Below are 21,669 nucleotides of genomic sequence, written 5' to 3'. Positions count from 1 at the left end.
AATTAAAAGAATCCTACCACAGCGATATATGCTCACCCATATTTACAGCGGCACAGTTTGTAATAGCTAAAACTTGGAAACAACCCAATTACCCATCAACCGGAGACTGGATAAAGATGTGGATTTTTTTATAAAATGGAGTAGTACTAAGCCATAAAGAATTAGAAACTAGAGTCATTTATAGGAAAATGGATACACATCGAGGCCATACTCTTAAGTGAAATAAATAGTAGAACACACATGTATAAATACTGAAGTGTCTCTCTGGTGTGCTTTCCTTCTCTTGCAGCAGGGGATACCCAAATCCTAACTTTTCTGTTGGACGGCTCCTAAGAACACTGTAAGCATCCCATCTATCCTGACAAGTCTGCGGAAGAGAGACTAGATGTGAAAGTTACAGGGACGAAAATAGTAATGCAGCAACCCATTGCCTGATGAAGACCCATCCCTCATTAGGAAGGGCAAAGGCAAGTGATTCTGCTCACCCAGAGCAGTTATGTAAGTGTCAGCCTGACTTTCGCCACCCGCGTGCCATTTCCACCTCAGTCACTGCCCTTTCTCTGAGTGGCTCTGACCAGTCTCTGTCTGCAGAGCCCTGAAGAGTGTAGTCTACAAGGCAAACTGAATCATCAGCGCTAACCCTATGCCCCAATTTAACCAGCCCACCCCACAAGCTGTGGCTCTCATGGCCACAGAGCCATCAGCAGTGTGGTGAAAAGACAGGAAGGACATTCAGGGGTAGAAAGAGTGATGTGTGAGGTGAGCACCTAGGGCCAGGGCTGGCTCCTCTGCTAGAGAAACAAGGCAAAGCAAGAGGGACCAACACACTAACACACTCAGGAGGAATCTGAACAGCAAAGCGCGGGGAGAATTGACACACTTTTTCCTTCTTAATTAGTGACTCGATCATCCCTGCTCTTTACTATTCAGATTCCACCAGGAGTTCATGCCCGAATCTCCCAGTATCAACAACTACTTCTTAGGGGTTATGGCCCCCAGAGTCTAGAATGTTGCAGCATGGGCACTAACTTCATCTCACAGCATCTCACATTCTAGCAACTATAGGGAGGCCCTGGGAAGGGGAGTCGGGTACCACTGGAGGTGGGACACTGTCAACGTGCACCTATGTGGAGACAAAATCATCCTCAAGAAGATGGGGAAAATGAGAAGTGCTAAAGTGGAGAAATTCCGGGGGCAGAAAAGATTTAGAATCACACTGGAATCCAAGAAAACATCCCGAAAAAGTTGCAACGTAAGCAGAGTCCTGAAGAATAAGAGTGAAGTGTTTGAAGAACTATTATGAGCCAGGTAGTTATAAGGATTCCAGGCAGCAGTGAAATAACAGGCCCCGTTCCCTCAGGGCCTGGAGGGCAGTGAGGGAGATTTCAGTGAGCAAAAGAGAGGGCTGGAGAGAGGAAGGAGGGAAGACTGGGCAGGAGACAGGCCACGAAGGATATGCCTTTTTGTCTAGCTATGTGTCTGCCGTCCGTCTCTCTGTCTGTCACTAACTGTATTTGGAGAGCCATGAGGACTACAGGGTTCAAGCTGGGAGTGACACTGTAAAGCCATCCACAGCGCTTGGAATACAGTCATACCTCAGTACTCCACTACTGTGACACTCATTAAAATTGCTTTGATGTGAGATTTTACCCCAGTACTCATCATTTGTCTGGTACTTGATGTGCAAGCTAGAGCGTGTCAGCATTGACTGCCTGGTGGCTTGCTATCCTTTCAGCCAAAACAACTTGTACTCATCACTCCTTCCGGAGACATTTAACAAGTACTAAGGTACCACTGTGCAGTAAAACAACAGGAAGAGTCTCTACCTTCGTGGAACTTGTTTTCTGTTGGAGACTGAACAAAAAGGTGAAGATGACTCCCAGGTTTTCTGTTTGGTATACTGGTGTTTATTGTTGTGATAGAAAACAAAGGAGAAGAAACAGGTTTTGAAATGCATTTTGTACATGTGATATTCTGGATTTACCTAAGGGGAGAGGCCCTACTCTACTTTGAAAGATTCCACTGAGGTGTAGTGGCTGCTATATTTTTCCCAAAGTCTACTTTCTCTTTTCCATTATAATAGAAGCCTATGTGTTTAGCTAGATACCCAACAAGTACATTTCTTCCCTGGAAGCTAAATGTGGTCATATGACTAAGTTCCAGCCAAAGGTGTAGAACTTGTGTAACTTCCAGCTCTAGTCCCAAAAACTGCAATGTGACAGTGACCCCTGAGCAGCCTTCCACAGCACAGAGTGGAAGACACATATGGAGGATGGCAGAACAGTGAGATAGAAAGATTCTGGCGCCCCAACAGCTTCACTAGGGAAATTTGTTCTGCCACTGAGAAATAGGCTTCCATCTTTTTTTTTTTTTTTTTTTTTTTTTTTTTTTTTTTTTTTTTTTTTTTTTTTTTTTTTTTTTTTTTTTTTTTTTTTGTACTGGGGATCAAACTGAGAGGCAGGCAGTAGAACCACTGAGATAAATGCCTGGTTAGCCTTCCATCTTGATTAGGCCACTGTCAAATCTAAGTTTCTTTTATATTGGCAAAATTGTGAAATGAGCAAACTGCATTTTGTTTCCTTTCTCCCCATTCTTCAGGGTAATCTGCTCCTCAGGTAGCCAGGATCCTGATATTGTTGCCTAGCTAATCAATGAAATATTTATAAAATGAGGGTATCATGAGTACCAACTTCGGAGCATTGTTATCAGAATAAAAGAAAGTAATATACTCTGTCCCCGTGGGCTACACATCCATGAAATCAACTAACAGTGGATAAAAAAATTCAGAAAAATATTACCTTCACTGCATATGTACAAACTTTTTCTTGTCATTGTTCTTAAGTCCATAAACAACTATTTATATATCACTTATATTATTGTCATAAGTAATCTAAATATGATTTAAAGTATATATATATGTTATATACAAATATTATACCCTGTTATAGAAGAGACCTTAGAATCTGAGGATTTTGGTATCCACTGGGGTCCTGAAACCCAAACTCGACCCACCCTCTACAGATTCCGAAGGACAATCACAGATCATTTAACATAGCTTCTGGAAGACAGGGTCAAATTAATCATTACTCTTCTGAATATCTGCTTTTCCTTCCAGATTCAAGCTGACCAAGTGAGATGGTCATTGATGCTGCCTTAAGGCCTCTGGAGATAGCGTTTTCAAAGCCCCTCTTATGCCTGTTTAATTGCCCTTGCAGCTTGGAAATCCTTCTTCCTGTCTATGGAGCCCTCTCTCATTGTCACTGAAGCCCTGTAAACCTTCTGTGGAGGACACACAGCCAGCTTCCTGCTTGAGATTCTTTGGCCTCTTCCGCAGATTAAAAACTTTGAATTCCTTATTGTTACTTCAAAAAATCCATTATTTATTTCTGGAATGATTTAGCAATGTTATTACTCTTTTTAAGAGTAAGTAAGAGTAAAGTCTTAAAAGATATTCAGTCAGTGGCTCAAGAATATAGTTTCTAAAAGAAATCCAAGTATGGCTGTATCATAATTAGGCAGTGTCTGAAATTTTACACCAATGCTTCTCCAAGTGCAACCCTAGGACTAGCAACAAGAACACAACCCAGGAACTGCAGATCCTTAGGATCCACCCTGATCCACTGAATCATGCACCTTGGGTGGAGCCCAGTGGTCTGGGCTTTAACCAAGGCCTTCTGGTGCTTGACTCTCACTGACTTTGGAGAATTATTGCTCCCATGCAAGATGAGGTAGAAAGGACAGATTGCAGTGTCTGAGCCTGAGTATAAAGGAAGGTCCTCAGTCCTGATACCTCCAAATCCAACCCTCTAGCTGGTAGTAAAGGATAGAAATGTTCCTATGTGGCTCCTACAGGAAAGAAAGAGTGAGACTGCTACAGTCTCTCCTAAACTTGGAAATCTTAGTCCCTTTCTTGTCGCTGGGACACAATATTACTCAGTACTCACAAATTAAAGGAGGAGAGATTTACTCTAGCTCATGTTTTTAGTCCATAGTAGCCTGGCTCCAATATAGGGTGGCATGGTAGAGGGCTATAGCAGAGGAAAAGCTGGCTGTCATGGCAGCCGGGAAGCAAAGACAGAAGGGAGGAGCCAGGAAGGGAGACAGACCCTACTAGGTGACCTGCCTCTTCCGACCAGACCTCACCTCCTAAAAGCACATTTAGCTGTAGAATGCCTATAATTCAATCACCTTCCAAAAGCCTCGCTCATGAGGATCTTGGGGGACATCTAAATATAAAGCATAACTTTGGACAAGATTTCAAGTCCTTTAACACTCGGAAGAGAAAAATATGGGTGGTATCTTAGGCCATTTTCTGTTTCTGAGTACCACAGACTGGGTAACATACAGAAGAAAGGTGTATACAGCTCATGGTTCTGGTTGCTGAGAGTTCCATTGTCAAGGGGCTACGTCTGCTGAGCACTTTCTTGTTGGTGGGGACTTTCTGGAGTCTAGAAGTGACAGAGGACATCACATGACAAGATAAGTGCACACTGGAGACTGAGCCAAACTGGCTTTTATAATAGAGCCACTCTTAAGGTAATCATTAACCCATCAATCCATGTATGGATTCAGCCATCCACTAGGGCAAAGTCCACCTGACCCTACCAATACCAGATAGTCTCCTTCTAAAAGTTACAGAGTTGTGTGGTGCTTGCATCTCCTTTGGGAGTTGAATTCCAGCTTCTTCTCATCTCAAAGAATTGAATAAATAAGCAAAAGAAAGGTGACATAGATTATTTGAAAAAGTAAAAGCGAAGAGTGAGGGAGAAACTGGCTCTGGAGAGTGAATTGGGCTGAGTTAAAGAGGGAAAAGCAAGACAAAAGTGTACCTTGGAGGACACAGGTTGGGCTATCGTGAAGGCAGCAATGATAGCAAGCTCTTTATGAGGTTTGTGTCCTTTTACGCAGTCCAAATGTAGGGGAAACCCACAGGAACTTCTACTTATGGGTCCTGAGAGATGGTGCTGGGAACCCACACCTCAGGCTGACATCAGGTCTACGGCATCCTGTTGAAAACCTGCTCAAGTTCTCACAAGAAGTCCACATACAGAGCTTTGGGACCTGTTCTACAGGTGTTCCACAATCTTGTAATTAACAGGTCACACCTACTTCCTCAGCCAGTCTTTCCATGCTCTAATCTCCTGTCTTATTGTCACCTCTTAAAAGTCCCACTTAGGAGGTCCCAATTAGGAGCATAACCCAACTCTTAATACTTCACAATAGGGATTAAATTACAACTCAACATTTTGGTGGAAGCATTGGAACCACAGCAGCAGGTCTGCCCTGAACCAGCTATATGTTGTATCAGCAACATATATGCAAAAGAAGAGAGAACCACTAGCTCCTAACATTCTTATGTCCTAGTGAATGTGACCCAAAGTCAGTGGGTCACAAGATCTGAGCATCCAAATCAGCAGCATCAAAGAAGGAAGGAAGAAACGGAGTGAGAGGTTTGGTTTCCCTACAAGTAATGGGAGGAGTCCAAACTTTTCTGAGGCCCCTGGGGAATGACAGTTCTTCTGCCTTCTCTCCCTCTCAACTTTCTGTGGAAAATAAACTTCTTTTGTTGTTCTTAATTAATTAATTTTTGGTGAAGTAAACTAAAGTGAAAGTTTTATGTGTGTCGGGAGTTATTAAGCAAGAGATGTAAAATTTTCCCATATCAGAAGCTTGGGCTTATTTCCAAGAACAGAACTTTCCACAGCAAAACATCATCTGAGTTCAAATTACTCTAGAGGTCAAAGGCAATCAGACTGTGGAAGTCAGTGGGAGGGCACCAATCAGGAGCATAACTTTACCTGCAGTGGAGGGCTGACCACCTTAGAGACAGCCACGCCCATGCCTCAAGGGCCAATGTGTGCTTGAATGGTCGGCCTAGCAGTTTGAGATAAAAGGCACTGTGCCTTGGTTTTTGTTTTGCTTCTCATTACAGCACAATAGAAGTTTTACTTTTGTTCAGCTCTCTCGTCGCAAATCAGTAATATTCAAAGTGTAAGAGAGGTAATTAATTATAAATAGTTGGGATCCTAAATCTCTATGACCTGGATTTCAGGATAGAAAAATTATATCGGCACTCATGGAGAAAAGTCTTAGGAAAACATTTATAAATTTTATTTTATTGTTGTCCTTTTTTTTTCTTTTGCAAATTATGCCTTTTCTAATTCAGTTCACATTAGTCACAGGCTCTCCAAGGCAGGTCATTGGTTTGGTTCCATAGCACTGCCGTCTTGGAAGCAATTTTTCCTGTTTTATCAGAGGAAATGCTCATTCCAGCCCGACATGCTCTCAAACTCTGCAGCAGCCTTGATGTTTCAAAACAGATTAATTATGAGAGACCTTTGCATAATCTGTCTGCTAAATGATGTCCTGTCTTTCTGCCTGATTTCACATCAGCTGAATTGTGAAGGCACTGTGAAGGCAGCTGAGGCACAGAGGATGTACAGATGTTTGAATGTGAGGACCATTTGCTATTTTGGAAAAAGATCCAAAAGCACCATACCCCAAACTGGCTGGTTACTCAAGTGATGCAATGTCATTATTAGTGACCCTTGCTAGTGAGATAGGTCCAGGAGTCAAGGCTGCAGAGCAAGAGCTAACAGCTGACAGAACAGCATGAACCTGAGCCTTAGTCATTAAGCAACTGTGTGTGTAGAACTTTGTATCTTGGCTGAGGCAAATACCCCAACAACACTGTGCCATTCCTGCAACTGGGCACTTGCAGTGCATTTACAAAATGAGAGAAGCCTATGGCTCCTGGGTGCCAAGACATGCCAGAAAGCGATAGGAGGTGGTGCCTGGGGTGTGCTCATGCCTTCTAGGGATCATCACCACCCCCATCTGGACCTCGGACAGGAATGCTGCCTCCCTCTGTCACTGCAAAGGGACCTGAGAAGTCATCAACCATTTTATGATAAGGAAGCAAATCCATAGTAGATTCTGCTCAGTGTTAGTATAAGAAAATCTCTGTCATACACACTTGTGCTCCCGCAGAAAGAGACAAAGTCATCACCTCTAGTGAGGGTTGTGACCAGGGATGGTATAGAGACTCTGAGCTCGTATTTGGTGGCTGGATGAGAATTGACACTTTATTTAGGGCTTTCTGTCAGTAAAGCTAAGAAACCAAAAGGCCAAGAAGATATTCTGAAGTTGTTTTAGCTTCCAGGAAAAAGGACTGATCTTGTAAGCAGCATGGTCCATTTGTCATTGAATAGAGTCCAGAGAGGAGATGGACACCTTAACTTGTCCCTTGTGGGTTCTTGCCATTGTCACAGAAAAGAATTTCAGGACTTGTCAGTAAGAGGCATAAACAGATTTATAGATTTATTAGGCAAAATTAGAAAATAAGAGAAAATGGGAAGGGACTTCAGCTTGAATCTTGAAGAGGGGCACAGCTCTGACAAAGACAGTAAGACTGGTCAATTAACAAAGGAATGGGGTCAGCTCTTGGGGTGGGCTAGAGTCTAGATGATCATTGTCTCAGTTCTGGTTGTGAAGCAGGACTCCAGGGGAAATCATTACTTTTTTTTTTTTGGTACTGGGGATTGAACTTGGGCCCTTGTGCTTGCGAGGCAGGCAGCAGAACCACTGAGCTAAATCCCCGGCTCTGGGAGAAATCTTTATCATTTAATATGCATTTGGAAACTGCAGAGGAATCCCAGACAGAGCACTCAAACACAGGGTTAGGAGCAAAGGGCAGCTTTAATAATGCCAGCGGCCAAATGAGTGACTCCTGTCACTTTTTTTTCCCCCATTAGTTTATTGGTACTTTTAAAGTATGCTTCAGTTATATTTATCATTGGTACCTTTACATGATGTATCTTGGTTCTTATTTTTTCCCCCATTCCCCTGCCCTCCCTTCACCCCCGCCTCCACCTTTTCCTATTTACAAAGACTTTGTTTCTATTTTTTTCCTTTTCTCATATTTTATCTTTTCCCTTCTTTTCTTTCCCCTCTGCTTCCCACTTCTCCTACTCCTTTAGCCCTTTTCTTCCTATTTCACATTATCCTTTATACAATTGGAACCTTATTTACACTTTTACTTTTTCACACCAGAGAAACTATTTGGTATTTACATCTGTGTGTCCTATTTATTTCACTTAAGAGTCCGGCCTCAATGTGCATCCATTTTCCTATAAATGATTCTAGTTTCTCCTTCTTTATGGCTGAGTAGTACTCCATTTTATAAGAAAAAAAAACCACACATCTTCTTTATCCAATCTCCAGTTGATGGGCAATTGGATTGTTTCCAAGTTTTAGCTATTACAAACTGTGCCACTATAAACATAGGTGTGCATATATCACTGTGGTATGATTCTTTTAATTCTTTTGGAAAGATACCCAGCAGGGGAATAGCTGGGTCAAATGGAACCTCTAGTCCTAGCTCTTTGAGGTATTTCCATATGATTTCCATAGTGACTGCACCAGTCTGCACTCCCACCAACAATGGAGAGGGGTTCCTTTCTCTCCACAACCCCACAAGCGCTTGTTATTGGTTGATTTCTTGATAGCAGCCATTCTTTCTGTGGTGTGGCAGAATCTGTGTTGTTTTCATCTGCATCTCTCAAAAGATCCATGATGTTGAACACTTTTTCATATATTTGCTGCTTATACTTCCTTGTCTAAGAAGTGTCTATTCATTTCAGATGCCCATTTTTGAACTGGGTCTTTGTGTTTGGGGGTCTGATTTTTTTTTTTTACTTCTTTATATATTCTAGATAGTAGTCCTTTGTTTGAGGAGCAGATGGTAAAAAAAATTTTCCCACATTGTAGGCTGTTTCTCAGCTCTGTTGGTGGTTTCTCTTCCACTGCATAAGCTTTTTAATAAGATGAGATCCAAGTTGTTGATTCTTTGTGCCAGTCCCCGTGCTACTGAGAATTTGTGCATAAATTCTTAAAAAAAAAAACTAGCTTCTACCCAAAAATTTTACCAGGGATTTGGCTCAGTGGTTCCACCACTTGCCTCACAAGTACAAGGACCCAAGTTCAATCTCCCATACAAAAAAAAAAAAAATAGTTTCTACATAAAGTCTTTTCCTGTGCTAATGTCTTCAAGAGTTCTACCTAATTTGTTTTCAACAAGTTTAGTGTTTTTGTTTAATATTTATATCTTTAATCCACTTGGATTTTAGTTTAGTACATGGTGAAAGACAAGGGTCTAGTTTTAATCTTTGGCAAGTTGAAAGCCACTTTTTCCAACACCATTTATTAAAGAGACTATCTTTCCTCAAGTGAGGATGGTTGGCTCCTTTGTCAAAGATGAGGTAGCTGAGTATGTATGGAGTTGTTTCTTCATCTTCTAATCTATTCCATTGATCCTCGGGTCTGTTTCTTTGCTGGTACCATGTTGGTTTTATCACAGTAGCATTGTAGTATAGTTTCGAGGATTGTGATACCTCCTGTTATGTCTCTGTTGCCTGGAATGGCTTTTTACTATTCTAGGTCTCTTCTGGTTCCAAATGAATTTTTGGATTGTTTTTCTCAAGTTCTGTAAAATATACTTTTGGGATTTAAATCAGGATTGCATTGAATCTGTATAGCAGTTTTGGAAGTTGGTTCTTCCTTTCCAGGAACAAGGGATATCTTTCCATTTTCTTATAACCTCTTTGATCTCTTTTTTCAGAGTTCTGTAGTTTTCAGTGTAGAGGTCTTTTGTCTCCTTCAGTAGACTGATTCCTAGATATTTCCTTTTTTTTTTTTTTTTTGGATGCTATTTTGAAAGGAATTGTTTCCCTAATTTCTCTCTTAGTGAGTCTGTTATTTTTATACAAAAAAACTACTGATTTTTGATTTTTGAGTGTTGACTTTGTATCCAGCTACTCTACTGAATCTGTTAGTGAAGTCTAGAAGTCTTTTGGCAGAGATTTTTGGGTCTTCTATGTAGAGTATCATATCATCAGCAAATAATGACAGTTTAACTTCTTCCTTTCCTATCTTTATTGCTTTTATTTCTTTCTCTTGTCTAGTTGATGTGGCTAATGTTTCCAAAACTATATTGAACAGGAGTGGTGATAGTGGACATCCTTGTCTTGTTTTTTAGCATGAAACTGTAATCACTTTCTTTTAAAACTAATGACAACTGAGAGAAGGAAAAAGAGAAATAAAGAAAAAAGAAAAAAAAGAAATCTGAATTAGGACAAGAATAGGAACAAAAAGGGAGAGAAATGAGAACAAAGTAGGAGAAAGAAGAAAAATGAGATAAAAAGGAAAACATTTTGAAAAAAGAAAAAGACAAAAAAATTTAATAGATTAAAGATAAGAGAAAAACATTAATTTGAAAATAAAATTTTAAATAAGAGGGCCTCTTTTAGGGTATGCCTCTGTTGATACAATAGACAGCATGGGCAGGAGTGTGCAGATCTAAGTTAATTAGTCTCAGCACACCAGCAGCTGTCTCCTGAGGTTCAGGCTGATTTCTGGCTGCCAGGCCCAAATTGAGGTCTCTGATCTCCTGTTGGGTTGAACTCTGTAAGTTTCTACTGCAGGTTCCAGCTGCTCTTCCCCTGAAGATAGTCCAGGTTTCGATAGGAGGTGTTGATCCCTCCAACTTACCAACCACAGTGGTCTGGTACGCCTTTATTGAAGAGATTTTCTTCACTTTTCCAGTGGGCTTCAGTTTTCATCTAGGAGCCTCAGAGAGGCCTTCTTTCTCTTGTTTGTGTGTGCTGGCAGGGCAATGGCTGTGTTGGAGCCTGCACAGCTGGGCTCCTCCCCTGCTCTGGGCCAAAGGGACAGGCTCACCCTCCTGTCAGTCTTGAGAGCTCTCAAATAGATGTTTGCACTTCTTCATATACCTCTTTTTACATCTGTGAGGCTTAATTCCATTGGAGTTTCCCTGGGAATATAACAAGCACAATTTATACAAACCAAAGCAGTGGGTGTGGGGAAAAACAAAGAGTTCTGGCGGGACTTTCTGTGTCCTTTATGTTCCCTTGGTAACAGATTTCCTAAGTTGTCGTGGTTACTCAGGTACATTCCACAAAGAGCACGGTTATCTAGTTAACCCATAGTTGCCCAATTCCATATGGATGGGTAGTTTCCTCTCTCAAATCCAGTCTCCATAAAATGATTATTTTCCTTAGGGTAGTCTCAGTTTTGTGGTGGTTCTGATGGAATCCAAGGTGACTTTAGGTTTAGAGCAATGACAGGAGATTTTTAGGAACTGATGGGTAGTTGATTGTCCCTATAAATCTCTTATCCTGGTGACTTCAGTCTTCAAGGAGATGAGATAAGTTATGTAAATTTAAGGTTAATCAACTTAGTATTGCCAGCTTTTAGACAGACACTCCATAAATGATTAACATAACTATATGCAGAGCTGAGCAGAGAAGGACCCAAAGTTTTAAAGTAAAAAAGGAGAAAGGTATAAAATGAAGGTCAAGCTTTCTTCTGCTTTTAGATACTTATTGGGCATTAGTCCAAATGAAGAGTCACTTTATTTATTTATTTTATTTTATTTTTTGGCAAATAAATACAGCTTTTAAGTACTAGTCATTTGAGGAAAACCTCCTAGAGGAACATTAGTGAACCATATGTTAAAACCTAAATGGGGGCTGGGGATTTAGCTCAGTGGTTCTGCCATCTGCCTTGCAAGCACAAGGACTAGAGATAGATCCAAAAACCAAATGGGTATTGGACAGGAAAGAGCAGAGGGAGCAATCACATCAGATATGAGAGACATCCAGTTGGAATTTCAAACAATTTCAAGGGCCATCAGAAATTGAACAAATAGTTACACAATCTTGGCCTGACCCAGGTAGGCATTCACTATTCATTTCTAAGTAAATGGTGCGCAGTCCACACACTTCTCTCTGAAGCAAGCAGTCAACAAAAAACCAGAGCTCATCATGCTTCAGCTTCTGCAGAAGGGTGTTTTATATCTGAAATCATATTAGTAGTAGTAGGGGTGAGGATGGCGTTGCATATTGTAGGAAAGAACCACTCAGTAACATCTGTTGATGAAAAATTCACTTCTCTGGAAGTCTTTAAAATTTCAGTGGGAATTTCTGTTATTTCTGCCAAAAATTACCTATAATCCCAAAACCTTGGTAATGACTGGTGTTTCATAGCTGAGATCATGCAATTTGACTTTTGATTTATTATTTAACAAAATATGATAAGCATTTTCAAGGTAACTAAAAATATGACACAAATATCATTTTAATGTATTCATACTTACCCTTTAATCTTAACAAACTCCTTTGCTGTTGTACACTTGGTTCTTTCTAAAACCTTGCTATTATGAATAGCACTGGCATAAAAGATAAGGGAAGATGTGTCATGATGTTGACAACTCTCTTTCAGATATAGAAAAATGTTATCAGTAGTAGTTGAATCTGGGTATATGGTAATCATACTTGTCATTCATTGTACTTTACTTTTGTGTATATTTGAAACTTTTCATAATAAAACATTGTTAATAATAGTACAATTATGAATCCTTTTGTACATACTTTTAAAATTTTAGTATTTTAATTTTGTGTTTATTTAAGGTGAATCCCTAAAATGGATCTCTTGGGAAAAAGTTATTCATATCTTTCAGAATCCTAAGATACACTCCCCATTTGTCCCATGGGAAATTTGTACCAACCATGTATGGGGCTATGTGCATCACTCAATCCATGCCATCACTGAGTGGTACTGGTTTTGATTACCATTTGCTACCTCTTTAAGAAAAATAATGTCACTCAATTTCTTTCATCATTTATTTCTTATTTTTATTAGCTCTTTATATTTCTTTCTTGAACTGTAATCTTGGCACATTTTTCCCTTGAAACCTTAAGGTTTTCTCGTGTCCTTGAGTGATTATCAAATTTTAAGTGTTTATTTTTTCTGGGCAATACAATGACATAATTTTACATTTAAAGATAGCATCAGGGCTAGAGATTTAGCTCAGTGGTTCTGCCGTCTGCCTTGCAAGCACAAGGGTCCCGAGTTCAATGCCCACAGCATCAATCTCACTCTTCCCTTTCTCCAAAATCTGTTTCTTCTGGTGTTTTCCTACCTTTCTTAAGGTAACACTTACATAGAAGGAATTGCACATTTTGTCTTATAGTTTGATAATGTTTTTTAAATTATGTCTAAAAAACACATAAAATTTATCCTTTTAGCAATTTCTAAGTATATAGTTCAGTAGTGTTATCTATATGCTGCTGGGCAGGAGATCTCTAGAACTTTTTCCTCTTGCAAAACTGAAACTATATCCACTGAATGATTCTCCTTTTCTCCCACTCCCCAGTTCCTGGCAACCACAAATCTACTCTCAGTATGCATTTGACTACTTTAGATACCTCAGGTAAGTGGAATCATTCAATACTCATCTTTTTGTGGCTGGCTTATTTCACTTATCACAATATCCGCAGTGTCATCCATGTTATAACATGACAGGATTTTTTAAGGCTGCATAATATCTCACGGTATATACAGACTATGTTTTCTTTATGCATTCATTCATTCATTGACTTTGGCTTCCTTCTCTTGGCTCTTGTGAGTAAAGCTGTGATGAACATGAGTGTGGAAATATCTGTTGAAAATTCTGTTTTCAGTTTTCTTTGATAAATGCCTAGATGTGGGATTACTGGATCATATGGTAATTCCATTTATAATTTTTTGAGGAACTCAAAAAGTTTTACAGATTTTTATTGCTTTTTCAGTTTTAGGCTTTGAAAGATATGTTTTTCATACTGTGGAAGATAAGCTTTCTTACACATCTCTGAGCCTCAATGTTCCCTTTTTACTGTATTCCATGTAGATTTATATCTCTTGTGTTTACATTCTTATGACTATACAAGCATTGCTTACTTAATTTCATTTCCTGAAGAAGTTTTTGTTATTCCTGGAGTTAATTATTGTGCTATTTTTATGTCCTTAGTTTTTTATGTGTACATCATTAATTTATAGCCAGACTTACTTACAAAAAAGTCCCCCTCAATGTGGTTACACATGTCAGGTAACCTATTAGTTAAGCTTTTTCCTGAGAGATGTCCTCTCACACTGTCATCTCTGCTTTCTTTCTTGATCTGCTGCAGACATATTTTCTACTAAGAGAGGAAGCTGTGTGGTTACAAGGGGATCAAGAATGGCAAGACTGATGTGTTTCATCCCAGGCATTACTGATAGTGTGAGGGACTCGAAAGAAATGAAAGACTCAAAAGAAAATAAGTAGAGGTGCACCAGAGGAACTGGAAGCAGTTTGTGACCCTCTGCTGTGCCCGCCTCTTTGGCACAGAGCAACAGAGGAGCATGGAAGCAGCACAAGACATCACATCACAACCTGGTCTCACTTCAGAGGAAAGACAGCTGGAACCTGCAGGGGAACCTTGCAGAGTTCAACCCAGCAGGAGATCAGAAACCTCAACTTGGGCCTGGCAGCCAGAAGTCAGCCTGAACCTCAGGGAACAGCTGCTGCCTTGCTGAGACTAATTAACTTAGATCTGTCTATTGTGTCAACAGAGGCATACCCTGAAGGAGGCCCTCTATTTCTATTTGTATCTTTTTACTTTCAAAGTAGTATTTTTCTCTTTTCTCTTTAATCATTAAAAAATTTTATCTATCTCTTTTCTTTAATTTTTTCCATTTTTATCTTCCCCCCTCCCTCTATCTCCCATCTTGATCTTCATTACTGTCCCTTTCTGTTCTTGTTCCTATACTAATTCAAATTTATTTTCTTTCTTTCTTTTTCCTTCTCTCAATTGCCACTAGTTTTAAAAGAATGTGATTACAGTCCCTATTGCTGTTAGTTTGTTCTATTCTTGTGTAGATTTTGTTCTGTCTTCTCTTCTCTTCAACAGCTTCCTAGAGTTTGTGTGATCTTCCTATGTCCTCTGACCTCACTTCTAACCTTTCCCTATCCTACCTATACCTCCTTCCCCAACTCCTTCTAAATCTTCATCCAGAAAGGTAAAGTTGCTACATTGAAGAGTTTATTCACTACAAACATATTTTGGGCTGGTCCTCTATTTTTATTTAATTCACATAGTTAAAGGTGATAGATTAATAACTACCATAAATTGTCATTTTTTAAGCTGTGCTTGATGCTATTGTTGTTGCTGATTGTATCACATGGGCTAAGGTGTTGTGACTGATCTAATCAGTTGTCCTCCCTGGTATAATGAAAATGAGATTGCCTCAGAGTCATTAGAGACTCAAAACCTAAAGACCAACTACATCTGGAAGAAAGAATTAAACCAAGGACAGTATCAACAGCAAAAATAGAAAAGAAAAGACATTTAAACAAGACACAAACATAGACTTCCACCTCACTGAAGGTAAATTCTGGGGGAAATGAAGTGGAAAAGTCTGACAGTCAACCATCTGGACACCCTGAACTAATAGCACAGGAAGGCTCTAGAAAAATTCAAAACAGCAATAATTTCCCAGATAACCACAGAGATGGTGAGCAGAATGAAAGACATGACTAGAGACTCTAGAACAGAAACAGATTTTTAAAAAAAAATAGAGCTCAGGACCATGATGGAAACCATGAATGCCCAGCATAGGAAAGAAATGGAATCCATGAAACAGATTCAAACAGATATCCAGGAGCTTGAAAACTCTACAGAAAGCATTCACAGCAGAATGAACGAATGTGAAGATAGAATTTCAGATATAGAAGATAGGATTGTGGTCAGTGACCATGAAAAGAGAGATCTCTTAAAAACAGTGAGGGATCATGAGAAATCTATCCAACAACCCTTAGATGATACAAAGAAGAATAATATAAGACCAATAGGAATCCATGAAGTAGCAGAAGAAAGTACAAATGACATAAAAAAAACTCTTCACAAAATTAATGACAGAAAACTTCCCAAACAGAGGGGAAGAATTTGACATACAGATAAATGAGGCATATAGGACTCCAACTCACCATGATTAAAAAAAAAACAAACCTACACCTAGACATATAATAATCAAGATCCTGGAAATCCACCAGAAGAACAAAATACTACAAGCAGTTAGAGAAAAGAAATACATACAAAGGAAAGCCCATCAGAATCACAGCAGACTTTTCAATACAAACCTTCAAGTCAAGGAGAGCCTGGGGTGAGGTATTTCAAGCCCTAAAAGAAAGCAACCTCCAACCTATACTGATGTTTCCTAAAAAACTATCTTTCAGAGTTGATGGGGAAATAAGATACTTCCATGACAAAGAACACCTGAGAGATTTCATGAATACCAAACTGGCACTCCAAACACTTCTAAATAATATCCTGGAAAAGGAAAATAAGTAGCAATCCATCACTGTCAATCTAGAGCTATAGACAAGACTACTCCATGTACATAAGGAGCTCTGACAAAGGCAAGAATGTTCTGTACATCTGGGGAAGCCTTCCCTTCTAGAATATCCTAAAAGTGGTCATGATAATAGCAGTAACAATAGCTAATGTTTGATAAGTGCCTACTATAAACAGGCACTATCAAATCTCTTTTCAAGACCAACGTTTTCCTTCACTTCTAAAATGATGACCTTTTGTGAAATAACAGCATTTGATTACCCTGGGAAGAATGAGTCATAGATCAATAATGTTAGAAGAATCAGCACAGGTTGACAAATGGCACTTTAAATGTTTTTCTTTCTCCTTCAGTCTCTATTCATCTTTCAAAATGAGACAAATAAAACTTCATTCAAAGTAATGTCCTTGCACTGGGCTTTATGTATTATATATCATTTTTGTAAAAAAAATGTATAATGCATGTGTTTGCATAAATTTAATATTTGCAAAAATATTTTTCTAGGACACACAAAATAGTGTACATACCTTCCAGAAAAGGATGGATGGTAAACTGGAGAGAGATTTTTAGTAAATTTTGCAACTTTCTAATGGGTTTAAACATTTAATGATGGATAGTTATATTTATTCTATAATTAAAAACTAATTTAAAATAAAATACAAATATGATCATCTCAAAAATGTAATGTAATCTCAGAGAAATAATAATAAATGTTCCATTAACATAATTCTCTTCCATCCTTTTTCAGGACCAAAAGTCTGAAGTTGTGGATCTAGATAAAGGTAAGCAGTTATAGCTTAGACTAGTGAGAGGAGGGAAAGAAAAATATATGGAAATATTACAAGAACCGATTTGGGGAGCAGCTGGGAGTGTTGATCTGCCCCTCAGCTCACCACCCCTAACTTCGAGCCTGTGGGTGGCGCTCTCCCCAGTCAGAGTTCGATGGGTCCAGTTCTGCTCATCTCTGTTGCTTCTCTCCCTTTCTTCTGGAGCAGTGGACACAGCCTAGACCCGAGCCATGGCTAGTGATCTCCAGGTTAGCTTTGGGGCTACAGAGAGTCGAGGATTGGAGAGAAACAGCAGGCAGAAATGACTCATTCTGACAGCAAGACCAAGAAGTTAGGAGCAACTAAAGTGAAAGTTTCAACTCCATAAATGCAAGCAGAAATGCAAACAGCAAAAGGAAGAGCAGCAGCATGAGCACTTGGGAGGGTGTTTATGTATTGTCTTCTGTAATAAGAGGTAGCTGGCGTTTACAGAGCTTCAAGTAAGAGCCAGGAATTATGCTGAAGTTTCATGTGTGATTATTCACTTAATCTCTCAGCAACTCATTGAAGTCAACATTAATCTCGTTGCCATTTTACGGATGCCAAAATGGAGGCTAAGAGTAGGGTAGTGATTTACCTAAACAGCTGATAGGCGCTGGTGATCGGATTTAAATCCCAGTAGTCTGGCTCTAGAGTTAAGAACTATGTTAAGGATAGAGATAATATACTCTTACAGCAACTGCTTACTTACCTCTAATATACATGTAATTGCAAACTGAGCTAAGAAGGCTGAAGAGAAGGATGCAACTTACAAGATACTTTACCTATGCTGCCAGATGGAAGGAAATTTAACTGGGATGTGGATACCAAGTTAGCTAGGTAGATTCTGGAAGGAAAGAAGTCAAGGAGAGTTCCAGATATAGGAATTAGCATGTTCAAAGGTCCTGTGGGAGAAGAAAGAATTCTGTATATAAGGAAAGCCAACATAGCAAGAGTGGGGTGCTTCTGGAGACAGCATGAGCCAGTGACAGAACCACCTGGTGGCTTATGGAGATTGATTGAAAGGTGATAATTGCCATTTCATCTAGGAGTTCAGATACAGAAATGTTCTGGCAGGAAAGCTTCTTCTGGGAATTCAGTGAGATCAGTATCTAACACTATGCTTGCCCATGGGCCAGTATGTGTTCTGTTCTTCCTCTTCCAATCCTTTCTGCTACATCTCTGATTCTGTGCCATAGCCAGAAGTGAACAACAATATCCAGGTGGCACAAAGAGCTGGGGTGTAGTGGTCCCAGTTCTTCTACACTTTTTGTAGAGAGGTTTCCCTCCCCACTCCTTCCACCCCAGCCCAGACAACTCACCACAGTGGAGAGGCCAACAGCTGGAGTACATTTGGCCCACACCAGGGGCACAGGCTTTCTCCACCCTGGGCTTTCCAAAAAATGATCTGTGTCTGTTAAAACTGAGGCGGGTGTCAGCTGTGTGCCCTTTTGGCACTGCCCTTTCACACTGTGCCAAAAAGGCACTGGAGGATGCCTGCCACACAGGTGATGGAGAGCTTGCTGTCTGGCTCACTCTCACTTTGTTTGTCTGGGTCTCAGCATGGTGGCAAGGCCTCCATCCATCATCAGATCACCAAGCTTGGTTTGCCCACCTTTGGAGTCTCAATCTGCTTTTTGGTTCTGTGAGTATAAGATTATTCACTAATAATCAGAAGGTAACTTGGTTATTCAACAATGTCCTGGACCTGTAAGGATTACAGGGATCAATCCTTGACCCTCAGAAAGAAAGATAGCAAATACTGAGAATATTAAAGATACAACTTAGGAACAGCAGCAAAAAAGGAGAATACAAGCAGCATTTTGGGGAAGTCCTTCCAAAGCTCCCTCTAAACTGGATGGCTCTGCAAGCTTATGGCTGTAATAGCAGAGTTGTCGCTTTGAATGCTAAACACTGAAAAAAATTCAACAGCAACACTTACCTGTGACCTGATATGGCCCAGCCTGCTGCACCTCCTGAGACCCCAGGAGAAGGGATGCTATTCTTGTTCTGGAGGGGATCCCTATGGAGTGGACATTGACCACCTGCTACCTGGGTATCTCCAAAGATCCTAATGGAGGTTCACCAAGGTGTAGAGGATGCAGAGAAAAAGCCAGCCCCATTGGTCTGGGGGGCAGGCAGAAGAAGCCTCAAAAGACTATCTGGTCTCTATGCCCCTTTTCAAAGGAACCTTGCCTAAGTCTCTCACTTGGAAGATAATTTGTTTGCAAAGCCTTTTGGCTTAAGGTTGCCTTTATCTGCTTCTACAGCTGTCATGCTACTGTGTGTCCAAGCCAGAGAGCCTCCAATTGGGCTTAGTAGTAATAGTTAACATGTGTTGAGTTCTGCCAGGCTGTGTCCTGAGAAAGCCCCATCTTATTCAATCATAGACCATCCCCAGTCTTAGACCAGATGAGACATCTGAGACTTGGAGGGTTAGAGACAGAGTCACAACCTAGAAAGTAAAGTGTGCAGCCTGCTGCTGAAGACTTTTGTTCTGAAAGGAGGTCAGCAAAGTTTTTATGGCCCGCAGACACATTTGACCAATGCTTGATTTTTTTTTCTTTCTTTCTTTTATGGTACCAGGAATCAAACTCAGGGCTTCACGCTTACCAGGCACGTGGTATGCCCCTGAGCTACATCCCTGGACCCCACTGCTTGATTTTATAAATAAAGTTTTAATGGGATACAACTTTGCTGTTATCTGTGGCTGCTCTCACTCTCCAGAGTCAGAGTTAGGTAGTGTGACAATGACCATATGGCTCCCAAAGCCTAAAATAATTACCTTCTGACCTTGGTCAGGTAAAGCTTGCTGACCCCTGTTCTTGATCACTACACTAAACAACTTCCCTGTTGTTAAATCAGAGTGTCCCAGGGGCACAGAACACCTCTTTGCTCCCTGCCACCACCACCACCACTCCCGCCTCTAACTGGGAGGTGCCACAAGTGATGGTTACACTTCAAAAGACCTTAAAATGCTCACTTGACTAGATAGACTTAATCTGTGTTTAAACAATCCTAAACCTCCTTCCAAAAGTGTAAAAATCCAGGCGAAAAGCATGTTTGCTACAACCTTCATCAGGCCAGACCAATCCCAGAGGTCAAGACTGATGGTTCCAAGGTCAACTCTGAATTGCAGTGCAAGCTACATCTCTACTGACAGCTTTAAAATGTGTTACTCCTGTGAGCAGCTCCACAGCAAGGTGCTGGGGAAGAGGGGACAGTATATCTTTCAGCACTTTGGAAACTGGAAAGTACACATACGCAGAACCTCAGAGAAACAAGAATAAATAAGGAAAGCCTGCAGTAAGTCCCTGGCATCTTGCCGGCAGCCCTGAAAGGAGAAGCAAAGGATGAGAGGTGGGAGGGCACATGACCGGGGCTGTCACACCGGGAAAGGGCTCCCTCTCTGTCTAGTGCTCCAATCCAGGTGAGCCCGCCATTGCTCCCCTCTGCGTTTACCCAACTTGAGGTCCCCAGGGCTGCGGTGGTGTGGGAGCTCTGGGGTCCCTCTCCCTTGACCTCCTGGCTATGGACACAGCTAGCAAGTATGTGTGTTGGTGGAGGTGTGGTGGACATCCTGGGATGTACCTGTTCTCATACTAACCCCAGCTCGGCTGTCATTAGCTCCGGGGTCTTGCACAAGTAATTTTTTTTCTTATTTTCCTTTGATTTATTTTTAATTTTTTTTGTTAGTACATGTTTGTGGTGCACAGGGATTACATTCACCTTGGGCACTTGGTACACGCATGTAACACATTTTAATTCTTCTTACTTTCCCTCTCTCTCCATCTCTTGGTCCCCTTCCCATTTGTAAAAAAACACTTCTAAGTTAAGTAAAATGCTCTTTGAAGGCAAGGTCTTCATCCTTGTAGCCCAGTGCGTAAGAAACAATGGGCACTCAGTGTTGAATGAAGAAATCTCTCTAAACCTTCGGCGTCACTATGAACACTGAGAAAATGAATATCAAGCCCAAGCACTCATTTAGCAAGGGCTCCGGGAGTATCCGTGAAGACGACAGTGGGAATAATGTTAGGGAAATCAGAGTTTTTGTGGCTCCATTCCTTGACTAGAGAATGGAATCCAAATCACTGGACAGGATGTCATGTTTGTAAGAAATTCAGGGTAGAACGAACACCAAAGCCTCCCTCCTTCATGAAAGTTTTGCCTCTCTCCATTTCAGCACTCGTTACACTGCATGACAATCACCCATTTCTGAGTGCTCTCCCACCTTGCACAGTGCCTGGAAAACATCAGGTGCTCAGTAAATGTCTGCCAGGTTAACAGCCTGTATTCATCAGTTTTCATCACTATGACCAAACACCTGAGTACAACAACTGAGAGGAAGGAAGATGTATTTGGATTCCAGAAGTTTTTGTCCGTGTTCAGCTGGCTCCAAAGTAGAAACAGCATCGCAGAAGGACAGAGCGGAGGAAAGCCGCCCACCCCATGGCTGCTAGAAAACAAAAATAGGACAAGAGAACTAAAGAGGAAAGGGCTGGGGGACAGGATATTCCCTTTAAAACCATGCCCTCAAATTGGGCTGGGTTTCACAGGCCCATAATCCCAGCACTCTAGGAGGCTGAGGCAGGAAGAGCATAAGTTCAAGCCTAGCATGGGCAACTAAGTGAGACTC

The 21,669-nt window shown here is 40.7% G+C and overlaps 1 long non-coding RNA gene across 5 annotated transcripts in view; it reads left to right on the top strand.

The window, feature by feature from the left end:
• Window positions 1–20,635, top strand: part of LOC104859118 — a 104,574-nt gene extending 83,939 nt beyond the window's left edge. For 2 of the 5 annotated variants that reach the window (XR_004515793.1, XR_004515786.1), the window contains 2 exons: window positions 13,235–13,291; window positions 16,976–20,635. This is a non-coding gene — a long non-coding RNA (uncharacterized LOC104859118). Of the gene's footprint in view, window positions 1–13,234; window positions 13,292–14,024; window positions 14,431–16,975 lie in introns of those variants that run through there. The other 3 variants (XR_004515792.1, XR_004515790.1, XR_004515791.1) reach the window with 3 other exon arrangements.
• Window positions 20,636–21,669: the final 1,034 nt, after the last annotated feature.

The sequence above is a fragment of the Fukomys damarensis genome, unplaced genomic scaffold (assembly GCF_012274545.1).
Source record: "Fukomys damarensis isolate Sample0158 unplaced genomic scaffold, DMR_v1.0_HiC HiC_scaffold_5, whole genome shotgun sequence".
NCBI classification, from domain to species: domain Eukaryota; kingdom Metazoa; phylum Chordata; class Mammalia; order Rodentia; family Bathyergidae; genus Fukomys; species Fukomys damarensis.
The sequence above is the reverse complement of the archived record's forward strand: the minus strand, read 5'-3'. Positions and strand labels throughout refer to the sequence as shown.